At 52.0% G+C, this 16316-nt stretch overlaps 1 protein-coding gene across 1 annotated transcript in view; it reads right to left on the reverse strand.

Moving 5' to 3' along the window:
• The window catches only part of LOC138283715 (embryonic protein UVS.2-like), a 630013-nt gene that overhangs the window by 245233 nt on the left and 368464 nt on the right, over positions 1–16316 (reverse strand). The window lies entirely within an intron of this gene.

Below are 16316 nucleotides of genomic sequence, written 5' to 3' on the forward strand. Positions count from 1 at the left end.
ACCCCGGAGCACTTTTTCCAATATCACTTCTTAAGTGTCCCTGTTCGCCTTACTTCAGAAAGGCCTGCCAAGACACTTAAGAATGTTCCCATGCAACCTATAGGAAGGGTTACAATGTTCAAGCTTCTTCATTCAGATTGTCCTTGAAGTAACAACATTAAAATGTTTGACAAATAAAAGCCATTTTTCAGACAAACTACTTCCAAAAACGTATTTTACTTCACAAAAAACCTCTAAGAAGGAGTGCAGAGCAGTGTAGCCTATAGGCTGCCATTAGTAATGAAGAAAAAGGATACTGTGCCTTTAAGAACAGCCAGCCTTCCAGTATCCCATCATGCTTAGAGAGAGGCTGTTGCCTCAGTTCTTTTCCCGGCACCTGCTGACAGTACCCTGGAGCACTGAACTCGACCTTTTTAGGTTTTTTCCTTCAAAAAGATAGAGAAACTCTCAGTAAAAAAAGGCTTCATTCGACGTCTTTTGTCTTTCTCTACTAGATTTTAAAGTTTTCTGACAGAAGTTTAAGGCTTTTTTTACTCAAAATGCCTTCCTTATTTGACAACTGCCCAAAAATGTGGCAGACAGAAGGCCAAAACAGACCCTCATGAGGTCTGTATTATTTGTCTGCCTTCGTCATACATTCCTGCCTCCTGGAACATCTGCAAAACATTCTCTAGGCGTACTTTACGTGACAGAGAGAAAATTCGCCTTAAAAAAACATCGGTCCCGGTCGACGTCGAGGAGGTCGACGTCGAGAGGAGGTACAGCGCCGACATGTTCGCCGTCGAAGTCCGGTTCGACGTCGTACAGAAGTCACCAGTCGACGTCAAGGCACCGTACGACGTTGAAGACCCCAAGGCGCACGACCTCGAGGAGCAGATCGGCATAGTCTGAGTCGACGTCGAGAGTTCGACGTGGACGTCATGGGTCGACACCCTGCACAGCGTCGACGTCGAGACGAAGAGGGCGGTCGACGTCATGGAGTCCATCGCCGTCGAGGAGCCACAAGAGGCGGAGAATTTATTCCTCATCAGAACGCTCTTCCTCAGTAGTGCTGCTCCCTTCGTCACCTTCTTCTTGCCCTTCTCCGCATAGATCTCCTCCTCTAGACCTACCGGCGACGTCGCCTCAGCCAACGGGCCAAGAGTTGCCACAACCAGCGCCGCTTCCGGCACCTCAAGTACCGGTTAATATACCGTCTAGGCCACGCTCTACATCGCGCCACCGTTCACGCCATGGCCATGACTCATACCGATCGAGATTGCACCGCAGATCTAGGCGCAGATCAAGTTCAAGGGAACATGAGAGGGAGTCTTGGTCTTCCACCAGAGACTACTCACCTACTTTGTCTTCACCGGTGGATGACATTAACACCTTCCATGAGGTAGTGGTCCGAGGTGCGTCGAAAACAAAATTTACCGATGGTCGCCCCTACATCTACATCTGTCATCTTCGAGACTCTGCAACAGCGTTCAGCTGCCAGACCATTGCTACCCATAGTGCCTGGCCTCATGGAGCCCTCTATGGAGGTTTTCCTAACTCCGGCAACGACAAGGTCTGCACCGTCCCGGCTGCAGAAGAAGTATCGCCCTCCGGAGCAAGATCCGGTCTTTTTGCGCTCCGATCCGCCACCGGACTCAGTGGTTATTTTTGCAGCTCGCAAGGCTCATGCCACTTCGCCATCTTCCACCTCTCTTCCAGATAAGGAGAGTAAGCGATTGGACTCGACAGGCCGTAAAGTCTGTGGCTCAGCTGCGTCATCGATGAAAACGGCAAGCGCTACAGCCCTTTTGGGCAGGTATGATAGATCTTTGTGGGACTCCATCTTGCAGTTCGCAGAACATCTCCCAAGAGATCACAGAGAGGACTTTCTAGAAATAGCTAAAGAAGGCGCTATGGTCTCCAACCAAATCATAAGTGTGGCAGCGGACGCGTCTCTGCTTTCAGCACACTCTTACTGCCATGGCGTGACGCTGAGAAGACATTCCTGGCTGCGGCTCACGTCATTGAAACAGGATGCGCAGCAAAGAATTTTGAATCTGCAATTCTCACGATCCACGTTATTTGGCTCACACGCAGATGACGAAATGGCAAGGATGAAAGCGGAGGTGGACACATTAAAGGCAGTAGGATTGGACAAACCTAAAGAGCAACGTAGGTCCTTCGGTCCTTTCCATCGCCGCTATACTGCGCAGAGGGTTCAAGCCCCTCAATGGCCTACGAGGCCTCACCAGCAGTACCAGCGGCCCTACCAGCACCAGTATAAGGCACAGAGGGGACGATCAGCCCATCAGTCCACTCAGAGCACCCGACAGCCTACCACCTCAAAGGGCTGAGAATTTCCTCCCCCCCAGCTTTGTTAACCACTCCGGTGGGGGGAAGCGTCACCAATTGCCTGGTAGAGTGGCAAAAAATTACAACAGACGCCTGGGTCTTAGACATTGTACAAAATGGATATTGTCTCAGATTTTCCACACCAGCTCCGGCTATCCCTCCAAAACCTTCTACTGCACACCTTGATCTCCTAAAGGTGGAAGTTTCCATACTCCTCAAAAAGAGAGCAGTGGAATCGGTTCCCCTCAGCCAACGGTGGAAGGAGATTTACTCAAAATACTTTCTCATCCCAAAAAAGGACAAGAATGAATTCAGGCCCGTTCTAGATCTAAAATTGGCCAACAAATGGATCCGAAAGAAAAAGTTCAGGATACTATCCTTACACCAGATATATCCTTAGACATTGCGTATTTCCACATCCCCATTGCGAAGAAACATCGGAAATTCCTGAGGTTTCTGGTAGGTCAAGATCACTTCCAATACACGGACCTACCATTCGGTCTCAAGTCTGCACCCAGAACCTTTTCCAAGTGCATGGCGGTGGTGGCAGCTCACCTCCGGAGAAAGCGAGTCTTCAAATACCCGTATCTCGACGAATGGTTAATCAAAGCGTCCACTTATGCAGAAGTGAAACGGCATTTCCAGATGACCTGCGACCTTCTGTACCAACTAGGTCTTCATATCAACTTTCAAAAGTCCATGACAGTGCCTGTCCAGAGGTTACATTACTTAGGAGCTACCATAGACACACTACAGGCAAAAGTGTGTCCTTCGGAGGAACAACGCTTATCTATTCTCCGGAAGTGTCGGGATCTCCGATCAATGCGTCACCCAACAGTGCGGACAGTCTCTTCACTTCTCGGATCCATGGCATCCTGCATCTATCTGACACCCAACGATCGCTTCCACATGCGTCCGCTTCAGGAATGCCTGGAGGACCAATGGAATCAGTTGTCGGGGAGCTGGGAAGATCGAATTCGCCTATCCACCCATGCAATCAGATCTCTGACTTGGTGATGCTCTCCAACCAATCTACTAAACGGGATGCCATTCCGGGCGCAGCCTCCAACGCAGACTATTGTGACAGACGCCTCTCTCCTCAGATGGGGAGCTTATATGGATCACCTTCAAATACAAGGTCGATGGACACAGAAGGAATCATTATACCACATCAATCTCCTAGAGCAGTGGTTCCCAACCTATGGTCCGGGGACCCCTGGGGGTCCGTGAGAGCCTAGAAAATTCAAAAATATTAACAAATATTGACAAATTAGGTTCCCAGCTTCCAGTAATGACTCAGGCGGGGGTCCCTGGATTCCCATGATGATTCAGTGGGGGTCCCTGGGTTCCATTAATATTAAAGTGGGGGTCTACAGAAATCAAAAGGTTGGGAGCCACTGTCCTAGAGCTACGGGCGGTACACCTAGCTCTCAATGCGTTTCTACCCAGCCGACAACTCACTATCACAGCCGACAACTTGCTGGTACAGACGGACAATACCACCACTATGTTCTATCTGAACAAACAGGGGGGCACCAGATCCAGAATCCTGTCTCAGGAATCCCAGACGATCTGGCACTGGCTCCTAGCCAGGAAATTGAACATAGTGGCAACCCATCTTCCAGGGGTTCAGAACATGCAAGCGGATGCCCTCAGCAGAGTTCTAGAAGAGAACCAAGAATGGGTGCTCAACGAAGACGTCACTCAAGACATTTTCCGTTTGTGGGGCACACCTTCTATCGACCTATTCGCCACAGAAGAAAACAGGAAATGCCGCGACTTCGCCGCCAGGTTTTACCACCCAGAATTGCTGGGCAATGCTCTGTGGATAGATTAGTCCAACAAATTTCTGTACGCCTCTCCACCGATTCCGCTGATCCCAGTAGTCCTCCTCAAACTGTCGATGACATCAGCCACAATGATCCTCATTGCACCAGAGTGGCCGAGACAGTGGTGGTTCCCGGATCTCCTTCAGAGATCACTCCAGCCCCATTTCAGGCTACCCTGCAGACCGGACCTCCTGACAAAGTTCAGCGGACAAATGAGGCATCCCAATCTCTCATCATTGAATTTGGCGGCATGGCTCCTGAGATAGTCCAGCATGGTCACCTAAACCTGCCACATGAGTGTATGGACATTTTAAAGGAGGCGAAGAGGCCGTCTACTCGTTCGGCGTACTCCTTCAAGTGGAAAAGATTCTGCATCTTGTTTTCCTCTAAAGGGATAGATCTTACATCTTGCAAAGAAGGTGTCATTCTCCCTTACTTGTTGCAGTTAGCACTGTCGGGCCTGCAGCTTTTCTTCCATAAGAGTCCATTTGGCAGCATTATCTGCTTATAGGAAGAATCCTTCGCAAACCTCTTTCTTCAGAATTCCAGTAATAAAAGATTTTTTGAGGGGTTAAAGAAGGTCTTTCCTCCAATTAGACGCCCTTCACTACCATGGGAACTTAATGTGGTCCTTTCACGTCTAATGCAACACCCATTTGAACCCATACACAAGGCATCCCTCCAACACCTCACTTGGAAGACGGCCTTTCTAGTAGCGATCACTTCAGGACGAAGGGTCAGCGAAATCCAGGCCCTATGTGCTCACAAGCCCTACACAATATTTCTTTCTTCCAAAGTAGTCCTACGGACACATCCAAAATTTCTACCTAAGGTCATATCCGACTTCCACATTAATCAGTCGATTTCCTCACCCACGTTCTTTCCAAACCCTTCCACCCCAGCTGAGAGGGCTATCCATTCTCTAGATGTTAAGAGAGTATTAAAATTTTATCTAGATAAGACCAATCCTTTACGGGGAACTCCACAACTGTTTGTTAGTTACGGATCTGTACGTACTGGCTTAGCCACCTCCAAGCAATCAATAGCGAGATGGATAGTCTTCTGTATTTTATTGTGTTATCAATTAGCTAAGAAATCCTTACAGGGTAAACCTAACGCCCATTCCACCAGAGGCAAAGCGGCTACCACTGCGCTATTACGGAATGTTCCATTAGCAGAAATTTGTAAAGCTGTGACTTGGAGATCGGTTCACACCTTTACTAGACATTATTGCCTAGATTCTGATGCTAGGGCAGATGCTCAAGTAGGCCAGGCTTCTCTTAGAAACCTTTTTGCTTGAGAACATATTCATAGATTACTCTATCTGCTCCCCCACAGGTTATGGGATGGGCTTGGTATTCTATTCTACGCTTATGACTATGCATGGAAATCCCCTACAAGAGAAGGTATAGTTTCTTACCTGTAACTCCAGTTCTCTCGTAGGGGTATTTCCATGATAGTCTAAGCAACCCTCCCACCTCCCCGGGGGAGCAGTTAGATGTCTTTATTATGTTTATCCCAGTTGTCAGCCAATACCTACCTGCAAAAAGAACTGAGGTAACAGCCTCTCTCTAAGCATGATGGGATACTGGAGGGCTGGCTGTTCTTGAAGGCACAGTATCCTTTTTCTTCATTACTAATGGCAGCCTATGGGCTACACTGCTCTGCACTTCTTCTTAGAGGTTTTTTGTGAAATAAAAGAAGTTTTTGGAAGTAGTTTGCCTGAAAAATGGCTTTTATTTGTCAAACATTTTAATGTTTTTACTTCAAGGACAATCTGATTGAAGAAGCTTGAACACTGTAGCCCTTCCTATAGGCTGCATGGGAACATTCTTAAGTGTCTTGGCAGGCCCTTCTGAAGTAAGGCGAACAGGGACACTTAAGAAGTGATATTGGAAAAAGTGCTCCAGGGTCCCCACAGGCGGGTGTGGAATTATTCTACGCTTATGACTATCCTGGAAATACCCCTACAAGAGAACTGGAGTTACAGGTAAGAAACTATACCTTCAGACACACCAAGCCCCTTTAGGTGAACCAAGCTGCTCGTATGCATAGCCTTCACCCTGTATCAAACACTATGAGGACAGCTGACCTCACATGAGTTGTCAGCCAATTTGATAGAGACTTCTAGTTGCAGATGCCTTACCTTAGAATTCCCCCAGGTGTCAGACTGGATCTGGAGATTTTTCTTTGAGCATTACCCTTGTGTGCCGTCAGGTGGTGTTGGTGGACTCTATGTCCGTCGTTGTTGTCACGGTTGCTGTGATGACTTTGCGGTCATATGTAGGCGCCACTTATAGGAAAGTGCCATCTTTCTAGCATAGTTACCCCCACTTTTTGCCTGATGTCAGTGTGTTTAGACTGTAGTTCACTGGGATCCTGCTAACCAGGACCCCAGTGTCTGTGTGCTCTCCTATAAATTTGGTTGCTGGTAAATTTTCTACACCCACAATTGGCATACTGGTGCACCTATGTAGGTCCCTAGTGTATGGTACCTAGGGCATTGGGACACCAGGGCCCTTCCATGGGCTGCAGCAGGTATTGTGCCACCCATGGAAGCCCATGCAAACTGTGTCTGGCGGCCTGCCATTGCAGCCTACGTGAAATGGTGCATGCACCCATTCACCACCGAACCTGGTCACTGCACTTAGACACTATAAGTCACCCCTCTGGTAGGCCCTTCAGCCAAAGGGCAGGATGCATACAGGGTGCCCCTACAGACCCCAGGCCAATTCTTGTACCCTGTAAATGTGGGGAAGCCAGCTTAAGTTATTTAATGGACACTGGTCAACAAGAGTGATCCAACTACATAATGGCTTCTCCGAAGCTAGGCATGTTTGGTATCAAACATGTTTGAATCATACAACTACACTGATTCCATTGTTAGTTGCATGATACAATGTACTCTCGGGGTTTCTTAGAGGATCCCCCAGTTCTGCCTGTGCAGTGTTACAGGGTCCTGGACATCCCCTGACACAGCCACATCACCTCTCACCTCAGAGACCTATACTGGCTCAAAGTTAATAGGTGCATCACATACAAACTCTTGATCCACACCTACAAGGCACTACACAACTTAGGACTGGCATACCTCAACCACAGCCTCACCTCCTTACGTACCCAACAGGCAGCTACGCTCTTCCCAGCGCGTCCTTGCAGCCGTTCCCAAGATCCATGAGGAAAATCCTTCTGCTACCTCGCAGCCCGGACATGGAACACACTACCTCTCAAACTCAGGCAGACCACTTCACTGAAAGCAGCTCAGGAAGGACCTCAAGACCTGTTTTTTTGATTGAGCAGCACGCCCACAAACAGCGCCTTCAGACCCTACGGGTGATTAGCCCAGTTTTAGAAATTACTGATTGAGTGATTGTCTAGCTGCCAGCTTGCGCTCCTGACCCCAGACACTGTTCTTCCCTCCTGCTGGTGAGCCTGGCTCAAGCCAGAGAGGAGAAACAAACAATTTCCTGCAAGGGAGAGGTGTGGCCACCTCCCACTGTGTATTAGGTGTCTAAGAGCTGGCTGGGGGTGGGGTGGCCTCTGAGCACCACCAGACTGCTTTTAAGGGCACATTTGGTGCTTTCCTTGCGTAATCCAGTTTGCACTAGCTCAGGAACCCCTGGTTCCCACTCTGGCATTAAACTACACAAAGGACAGGGGAGTGACCACCCCCCTGTCCAGCTCCTCTCCTAGGGAGGTGCACAGAGCTCTGCCAGATGACCACTTGATGAAGAGGCCCCTGGGAGCATCTGACTGGTTAGGCCAGGTAGATGACATCTCTGGCCCCCTCTGATAGGTGGGCTACTTCAGAGAGTGACCAACCCCTTTTTGGGTTGCTTAAGGGCTTCCCTGTGGGTGGGTCCTCAGATTCATTGAGCAAGACTCTCCAAGGAACTCTCTGCAAGACATCTTCTGCTCCTGGCCACTGGAACTGCTGCTGGTCTGCTTCGGAACAGAAACATGCCTGCTTCTGGTGGGAAGGCTCTCACTGCAACATTGTTTCTCAGGATCCTGCAAGAATTCTGCAACACAAAGCTGTGCATCCTCCAGAGTCAGAAGGACTCTGTTTTCACCTTAGCGTGAAGGAGTCACTCCCCACAACCGCAGGCCCCTCATGACAACGTCATCTAGCTGGTGGGGTCTGCTGTTCCACGAACTTCAAAAGGCTCTGCTTCACAGATGGTGAGCCTGTGGCTTCCGTGGGTCCTGTTTGTCTTCTGACAAATTTGGGAGACTGTTGGCTCCTGCTCCTGCCACTGGAGCCCCTGTGCACTGCAACTGTTGCACTTGACATGGCTTGTTGACTCTTCCCCCCAGGAGATCTTTAGGCCCTAAGAAGCCCATGCCCTGCAACTCCTGCAAGCTGGGATTTCTGTTTTGTTGTTCTGACGAGGCTTCCTTGTGACTCCCCGTGTCCATTGCCTGTGGGTCACTTGTGGGGACTCCATTGACTTCTGCTGACCTTCCTGTGTGTTAAGGGGCAGTCCTGACTCCCCTCCTGGGTAGAGTCTCCTGAACCTTGTTGTCCCCCAAAACTTTGCAAACACACCTTCAGCTTCTGCTTGCATTTGCCAGTGCTTGTTGGTGACCTGGCTGTTCACTGACCCTCCTGCAATCAGGCGACCGTTGAGGGACAGCTTGTAGGCGATTTCTGGGATCTTTTGCAGCTCCTGGACCCGGTTGTACGACGGAATGCCGACTGACAAAACAACGGGTGCCTAAACAACGAGGTCGGAACACCGACCTCGTTGTTACTACTAATGCCTTTACCACGAGTGCCTTAACAACGATATTTCGTTGTAAAGGCATTCCTGGTAAAGTCATTAGTAACAGGCACCCATTGATCCTGCATGCCTCACCCCACCCCCCCAACCCCACCCCAAAACCTAAAACCCCCGACCCCCCCACCCCCTCCCCAAAACATAAAACGCCCCACCCCCCCAACCCCACCCCAAAACCTAAAACCCCGGCCCCCCACCCCCTCCCCAAAACCAAAAACGCCCCACCCCCCCAACCCCACCCCAAAACCTAAAACCCCGACCCCCAACCCCCTCCCCAAAACCTAAAACGCCCCACCCCCCCAACCCCACCCCAAAACCTAAAACCCCGGCCCCCCACCCCCTCCCCAAAACCAAAAACTCCCCACCCCCCCAACCCCACCCCAAAACCTAAAACCCCGACCCCCAACCCCCTCCCCAAAACCTAAAACGCCCCACCCCCCCAACCCCACCCCAAAACCTAAAACCCCCGACCCCCCACCCCCGACCCAAAACCAAAAACGCCCCACCCCCCCCAACCCCACCCCAAAACCTAAAACCCGACCCCCAACCCCCTCCCCAAAACCAAAAAACGCCCCACCCCAAAACCTAAAACCCCCGACCCCCCACCCCCTCCCCAAAACCTAAAAACCCCACTTACCTGAGTCGTCGCCTCGTCATCTGCGTCGTCCTCCTCAGCCGACTCCCTTGTTTGTACCTTAACCATGCATGTTCGTTGTTCAGGACATGCGTGGTTAAGGCACAAAATAACGAAGTCGTGGTTAAAGAAAGCGTTGTTCCACTTTCGTTAACCAGGACTTCGTTATAAAAAAGTCATCATAAAGGATGTTTCCCCCTGGACCCCGCAGCTAGACCTCCTCTTCTATCGACTTGCAGGAATTTCACCTCCAGCAGGGTGGACATTGCCACCTGCACCACCTGGACACCTCCAAGGGAGCTGGGCTCTGCCCCCTTCCTTTGAAGGTCCTCCCTGTCTGGAATCTGTCCCTGGGTTCCACCGGCCTGATCCACGGGTCATGACAGCAGCTGGATAATCCAAGACTTTCACTGACTTCAGAGAGAGTCCCATCTCCCCTTTGCATCTGGGTCCCTGGTGGAGGTACTCCTGTCACTCTCCATCCTTCCTCTTGTCTGCTGGTACCTTGAGGTCCACTGTGAAGGGTCCTGAATTCCTTGAACTCCAACCACTACTCTCTGTATTAGCCTATTGGACAACTGGGTGTGTAACTACCTTGCCCCTGGTTGCCGGGGACACTTAGGCGGTCATTCTGACCGCCCGCCATGCGGTTACCGCCGAAAGACCGCAGCGGTCATTCCAACTTTCCCGCTGGGCCGGCGGGCGACCGCCAAAAGGCCGTCCGCCGGCCCAGCGGGAAAGCCCCTGCAACGAGGAAGCCGGCTCCGAATGGAGCCTGCGGAGTTGCAGGGGTGCGACGGGTGCAGTGGCACCCGTCGCGATTTTCACTGTCTGTAAAGCAGACAGTGAAAATCTTTGTGGGGCCCTGTTAGGGGGCCCCTGCACTGCCCATGCCAGTGGCATGGGCAGTGCAGGGGCCCCACGACACCCGTTCCCGCCATCCTGGTTCTGGCGGTGGACACCGCCAGAAACAGGCTGGCGGGAAGGGGGTCGGAATCCCCATGGCGGTGCTGCAAGCAGCGCCGCCATGGCGGATTCCCTGGGCCAGGGGAAAACCGGCGGGAAACCGCTGGTTCCCATTTACTGACCGCGGCTTTACCGCCACGGTCAGAATAGCCCAGGAAGCACCGCCAGCCTGTTGGCGGTGCTTCGACCGCCAGGGTCGGAATGACCCCCTTAATGTACTTAGTTAGCAGGTGGGGGCAGACAGAAACACCATAGGTGTACACCATAAACTGAGCCAGCCTCCTTTACCACTCTGGCATACTGATGTTGGTTCCTTTCTTTCCAATCCAGCAAACTCACAGATCGGATGTTTTGTCAAACTTTTTTGACCACCTGGTACGTCAACATGTCGTCTGATAAGACCGGATGTGTGACTCCTGTCACCGTGTGATGTCGGTGCCAGATCCGCAAGTCATGTGCTTGTGGTGCCTGGAGCGCAACCACAACCCGGAGACTTGCTCCATGTGCCGAGCCATGAATCTGAAGGCTTTGAGGGAGCTCAAGGAAGCCAGGTGCTTAGCTCTGTGTCACTCCCGGTCTCGCTCAAGAGGAAGGTCACAAAACCGCTCACAGAGCTATCATCGCTCGTCCTCGTCCCACTCCAAATTGTCTGAACATTCGGGTCACAAGAAGAAGTCGAAGAACAGACGTTCTTCGACTTCACTCGATCACTCGGATGATGCGACTCGGAGGAGCGTCGTTGTTCTAGACCTCCATCCTCGAAACATGCTTCTAGGTCGGCTCTGCAACTCCCCGAGTTTCTGGGACCTGGAGCCACCACTGCCCAACTCGGGGAGTTTTATGAAGCTATGCACCTCATCTTTGGGCAGTCTGACCCTCCTTGTGATGGTTTCGGGCCCAGTAGGGTCCGCCAGGGCCCCTGTGGGTTCCGTATTGGTGGCTCAAGCGGGCACCCCAGGATCCATTGCCGGATCCGAGTCAACGCCGGAAATGCCATTGCGGCTTTCTCCGGCACCGGTACAGAAGTCGGTGCTTTCAACCTCAGTCAGGCCCATGATCGACTTCGACCCCATACTGATTACTGACTCCGACCCAGGCCAGAATGATGTCACCCGACGCCGATACGGACTTCAACAGGGATTTCATTCCCCAGGTTGGATCCTGATCCTTATTCCTACGGGTACGGGTACGGTGAGAGTATTGAGGGGTCGCTGCACCCTTTGGAATACCAGTTAGATGACCCTCATGTAAACTGGGTTCAGGAGTTGGGTGAAGCCAGTGGTCTTGACACCACCCCTGGCACTGGCATGCTTTCTCCCCCACGACCTACTCACTAGGCAGATCGGTTGGTAGAGGACATCTGGCTTTTTGGGGGGAGTCCAGCAATTGCTTATGGACATGCCCTTCGATGGCACCTGTCTCTTCGGAGACAAAGCGGACCCAGCAGTCGAGCAGTTTAAGGAGTCCCAGGTTAGAGCTCAATCCCTTGGTCTTTGGGAGGATCTTCTGTCACAGCAGCAGGGTATGGTTCTCCACCCGAACCTGTCCAGTCTCCTCCTCCTTGCGTGGACATTGAGTTGCAGCAGTTGACCGCTTTTGACCTTCCACCCGAAGTCTGTAATGTTATCTTGACAGCCATACATCCCTCCACCAAAACGCTATACGCCTGTTATTGTAATACATTTGGGGCATGGTGTACCAACAAGTCTGTTGACCCCCTGCCTAGACTTCTGTGTGAGGTTCTTTTGTTTATACTCTCTCTTGCCCCTCAAGGGGTGTCATCTCTGCGTTTCACAGACTACGTGATCACTCCTCCTTGTTTAAATCTCCCATTATTGGGAGACTCCTCAAAGGCCTTACCCATATGTATTCGCCTACCCCGTTTTTAATGCCCCAGTTGGATTCAAACCTGGTACTCAATTTCCTCATGTGTGCTGCTTTTGAGCCCCTTCATAATTGTGGTTGAGACATAGGGGGTCATTCCGACCCTGGCGGTCCATGACCGCCATGGCGGAGGGCGGCGGAAGCACCGCCAACAGGCTGGCGGTGCTTCCTGGGCTATTCTGACCGCGGCGGTAAAGCCGCGGTCAGAAAAGGGGAACCGGCGGTTTCCCGCCGGTTTTCCCCTGGCCCAGGGAATCCGCCATGGCGGCGCTGCTTGCAGCACCGCCATGGGGATTCCGACCCCCTTCCCGCCAGCTTGTTTCTGGCGGTGCCCACCGCCAGAACCAGGATGGCGGGAACGGGTGCCGTGGGGCCCCTGCACTGCCCATGCCACTGGCATGGGCAGTGCAGGGGCCCCCTAACAGGGCCCCACAAAGATTTTCACTGTCTGCTTTGCAGACAGTGAAAATCGCGACGGGTGCCACTGCACCCGTCGCACCCCTGCAACTCCGCCGGCTCCATTCGGAGCCGGCTTCCTCGTTGCAGGGGCTTTCCCGCTGGGTCGGCGGACGGCCTTTTGGCGGTCGCCCGCCGGCCCAGCGGGAAAGTTGGAATGACCGCCGCGGTCATTCGGCGGTAACTGCATGGCAGGCGGCGACCGCCGCCCGCCGCGGTCAGAATGACCGCCATAGTCTAGTTGTAGATTCCGTACCGACCCACCCATCCTCCCCAGTCTGCAAACTGATTTCGAGGGGCAGGGATTTCTCCCTTTTTAGGGTCCTAGTTCTGTCGCACCAGGATCAGTGTTCGTTTTCTCCACACTTCTGGAGTGGAAAGCCGTGAAAAGAAGCTGACGTTAGCACATTGGGGTGGCGCCTATATACAACCGCAACATCATCACGGCGACCACAACACCAGTGACAGACACGGAGTCGACCAACTCCTCCTGATGTTGGTACTGCTTGAAGAAAAATCAGTGGATCCAGTCCGACACCTGGGATAATTCTAAGATAACGAATCTGCAACTAGAATATGTCCCTACCAGATAGTTTGTTACTGAAGGTAAGTAACTTGTTTGATACGGTAGGCTAGCTCTTGTTGGACACAGGCTTTGCCCGGTGAAGAACTCTTCATGAAGAACCCACTTCCACTAGACACCTGTAAGAAATGTGGTTGTTGGTTGACTGGGATGTGAGCCCTGGTCAATCAGCAACCACATCCTTGTCAGGGTGAGGCACCAGCCAACCCTAAATTAACCTGTTCTCAACTGTCTGGTATTTTGGCACAGAGCAGTCAGGCTTTATTGAGAGGCAAGTTTGTGCAAAACTTGAAACAGTAATAAAGTGAAAAACAAGACCAAAATGATAACATCCAATTAGTAGAACCGGATATAGGCAAGCTAAAATATTTTAGAGAAAATAGCGCCAAAAAGTGCAAAACGTCAACTGCAGATATCTGGTCATTCCGGACTAGGACATGGGCCCTCATTATGAACACGGCGGTAAACACTGTCGACCGCCGTGGCGACGACGAACAGAAGACCACCATTGGCGTTGAACAGAAACCCGCCATATAATGATGAAAAAAACAGAAACCAACAAAAATCTCCCTGCCACCAGTTACCGCCAGGACCTTGTCAGCGGAAATGCTGGACCTCCCACCCCACCTCCGCTGAGCACGCAAACTCCCCGCCCTCCAAATAATGAAGCACAAATCACTGCAGCGGTCAGTGGAAGCCGAATGACCACTGGCAGTACAGACTACCACGGGCGGCAAGTGGACCCAACAGCAAGAAATGCATACATTGCCAAGTTTGAAACCCACACACCTGACACACATCCACAACACTATAAAACACTCACAGACACATCCCACAATCCTTTGCAACGAAATTAGGCTAACTAATTCAGAGAACCCCAGAAGTAGACACTGAACGCCACAATACACAATACATACACCCAACAACACAAGAGCACCCTAACCTAGGTCCACACAAGACACCATTCACAACACACACCAAGGCACCCCCGAAACACCCACGCTTCACAGAAAGGGAGCTAAGGACCATGTTGGACGAGATCCTGAAGGTCGAGCCACAATTATTCGGGGCACAGGTCCAGCACACACCCATCGCCAGGAAGATGGAGCTATGGCAGACAGTAGTCAACAAGGTCAATGCAGTGGGACACCATCCAGGCACCAGGGACGACATCTGCAAGAGATGGAATGACCTGCGTGGGAAGGTCAGGTCCATGGCATCCATGCACCACATTGCAGTCCAGAAGACTGGGGAAGGACCTCCACCAACATCACCCGACTACACTGACTGGGAGGAAAAGGTACTGGCCATCCTGCACCCTGAGGGACTCACTGGAGGAATGGACTCCGGTAAGTCGTCTACATTTACCAGATATCAATCAATCAATCAATCAATCAATCACTTGTTAAGCCGTTAGGGTCTCAAGGCGCTGGGGGGGGGGTTGCTACTGCTCAAATAGCCAGGTCGCTTCCTGAAGGTCAGGAGGTCCTGGGTCAGGCGTAGGTTGACGGGGAGAAAATTCCAGGTTTTGGCATTGAGGTGAGAGAAGGATCTGCCACCGGCTGTGGTACGATGGATGTGGGGGACGGTGGCGAAGGGCGAGGTTTGCGGAGCTGGCGGGTGGGTGCGTGGAAGCTGAGACGCTCGTTGAGGTAGGCAGGGCCTGCGTCGTGGAGAGCTTTGTGGACGTGGATGAGTTTGAAGGTGATCCTTTTGATGACGGGGAACCAGTGTAGGTCTCTGAGGTGGCGTAGGATGTGAGGATGAGGCGTGCGGAGGCGTTCTGAATACATTGAAGTTTCCTCTGGAGCTTGGCTGTTGTTCCTGTGTAGAGTGCGTTGCCGTAGTCCAGTCTGCTGCTGACGAGTGCGTGGGTGACCGTTCTTCTGATTTCGATGGGGATCCATCTGAAGGTCTTGCAAAGCATGCAGAGGGTGTTGAGACGGCGTTGACTTGCTGGGTCTTGGTGAGCGATGAGTCTAGGATGAAACCAAGGTTGCATGCGTGGGTGGTGGGAGTTGGTGCAGTTTCTAGGGGGGCTGGAGTCGTCCCATGAGGAGCGGTTGGAGCCGAGGATGAGGATCTCAGTCTTGTCCGAGTTCAGTTTGAGGCGGCTCATCTCCATCCAGTTGGCGATGGCATGCAGTCCGTTGTGGAGATTGATCTTAGCAGTGGCGGGATCCTTGGTGAGTGAGAGGATCAGCTGGGTGTCGTCTGCGTAGGAGACAGTGTTGAGGCCGTGAGATCGGACGATGTTTGGGAGTGGCGCCATGTAGCTGTTAAAAAGGGTTGGGCTGAGAGAGGTTCCTTGGGGGACGCCGCAGATGGTCTTGGTGGCCTTGGACAGGAACGGAGGGAGGCGAACTATCTGAGTTCTATCAGAGAGGAAGGATGTGATCCAGTCCAGGGCCTTGTTGCGGATCTCGGCGTCATAGTGGCGTGCGCAGAGGGTGTGGTGACAGTCGGTGTCGAAGGCTGCCGAGAGGTCAAGGAGGATGAGGGCAGCAGTTTCACCTTTGTCGAGCATGATCCTCATCGGTTGCGGCAATGAGAGCGGTCTCGGTGCTGTGGTTCTTCCGGAAGCCGAATTGGGAGATGTCTAGCGTGCTGTTGTCCTCCAGGAAGCGGGTCAGTTGGCTGTTGTCTTTCTTCTCGGTGACCTTTACTGGGAAGGGAAGGAGGGAGATGGGCCAGTAGTTCTTGAGGTCCTCGGGTCTGCCTTGGGTTTTTTGAGCAGGGCGTTGACTTCAGCGTGTTTGCAGCTCTCCGGGAAGGTGGCGGTCTTGAAAGAGCTGTTGATGATAGCCCGGAGTTGGGGGGCAATGATTTGGATGAATTTGTTGAAGACATGG

This window comes from Pleurodeles waltl, chromosome 3_1 (genome assembly GCF_031143425.1).
Source record: "Pleurodeles waltl isolate 20211129_DDA chromosome 3_1, aPleWal1.hap1.20221129, whole genome shotgun sequence".
Classification (NCBI taxonomy): domain Eukaryota; kingdom Metazoa; phylum Chordata; class Amphibia; order Caudata; family Salamandridae; genus Pleurodeles; species Pleurodeles waltl.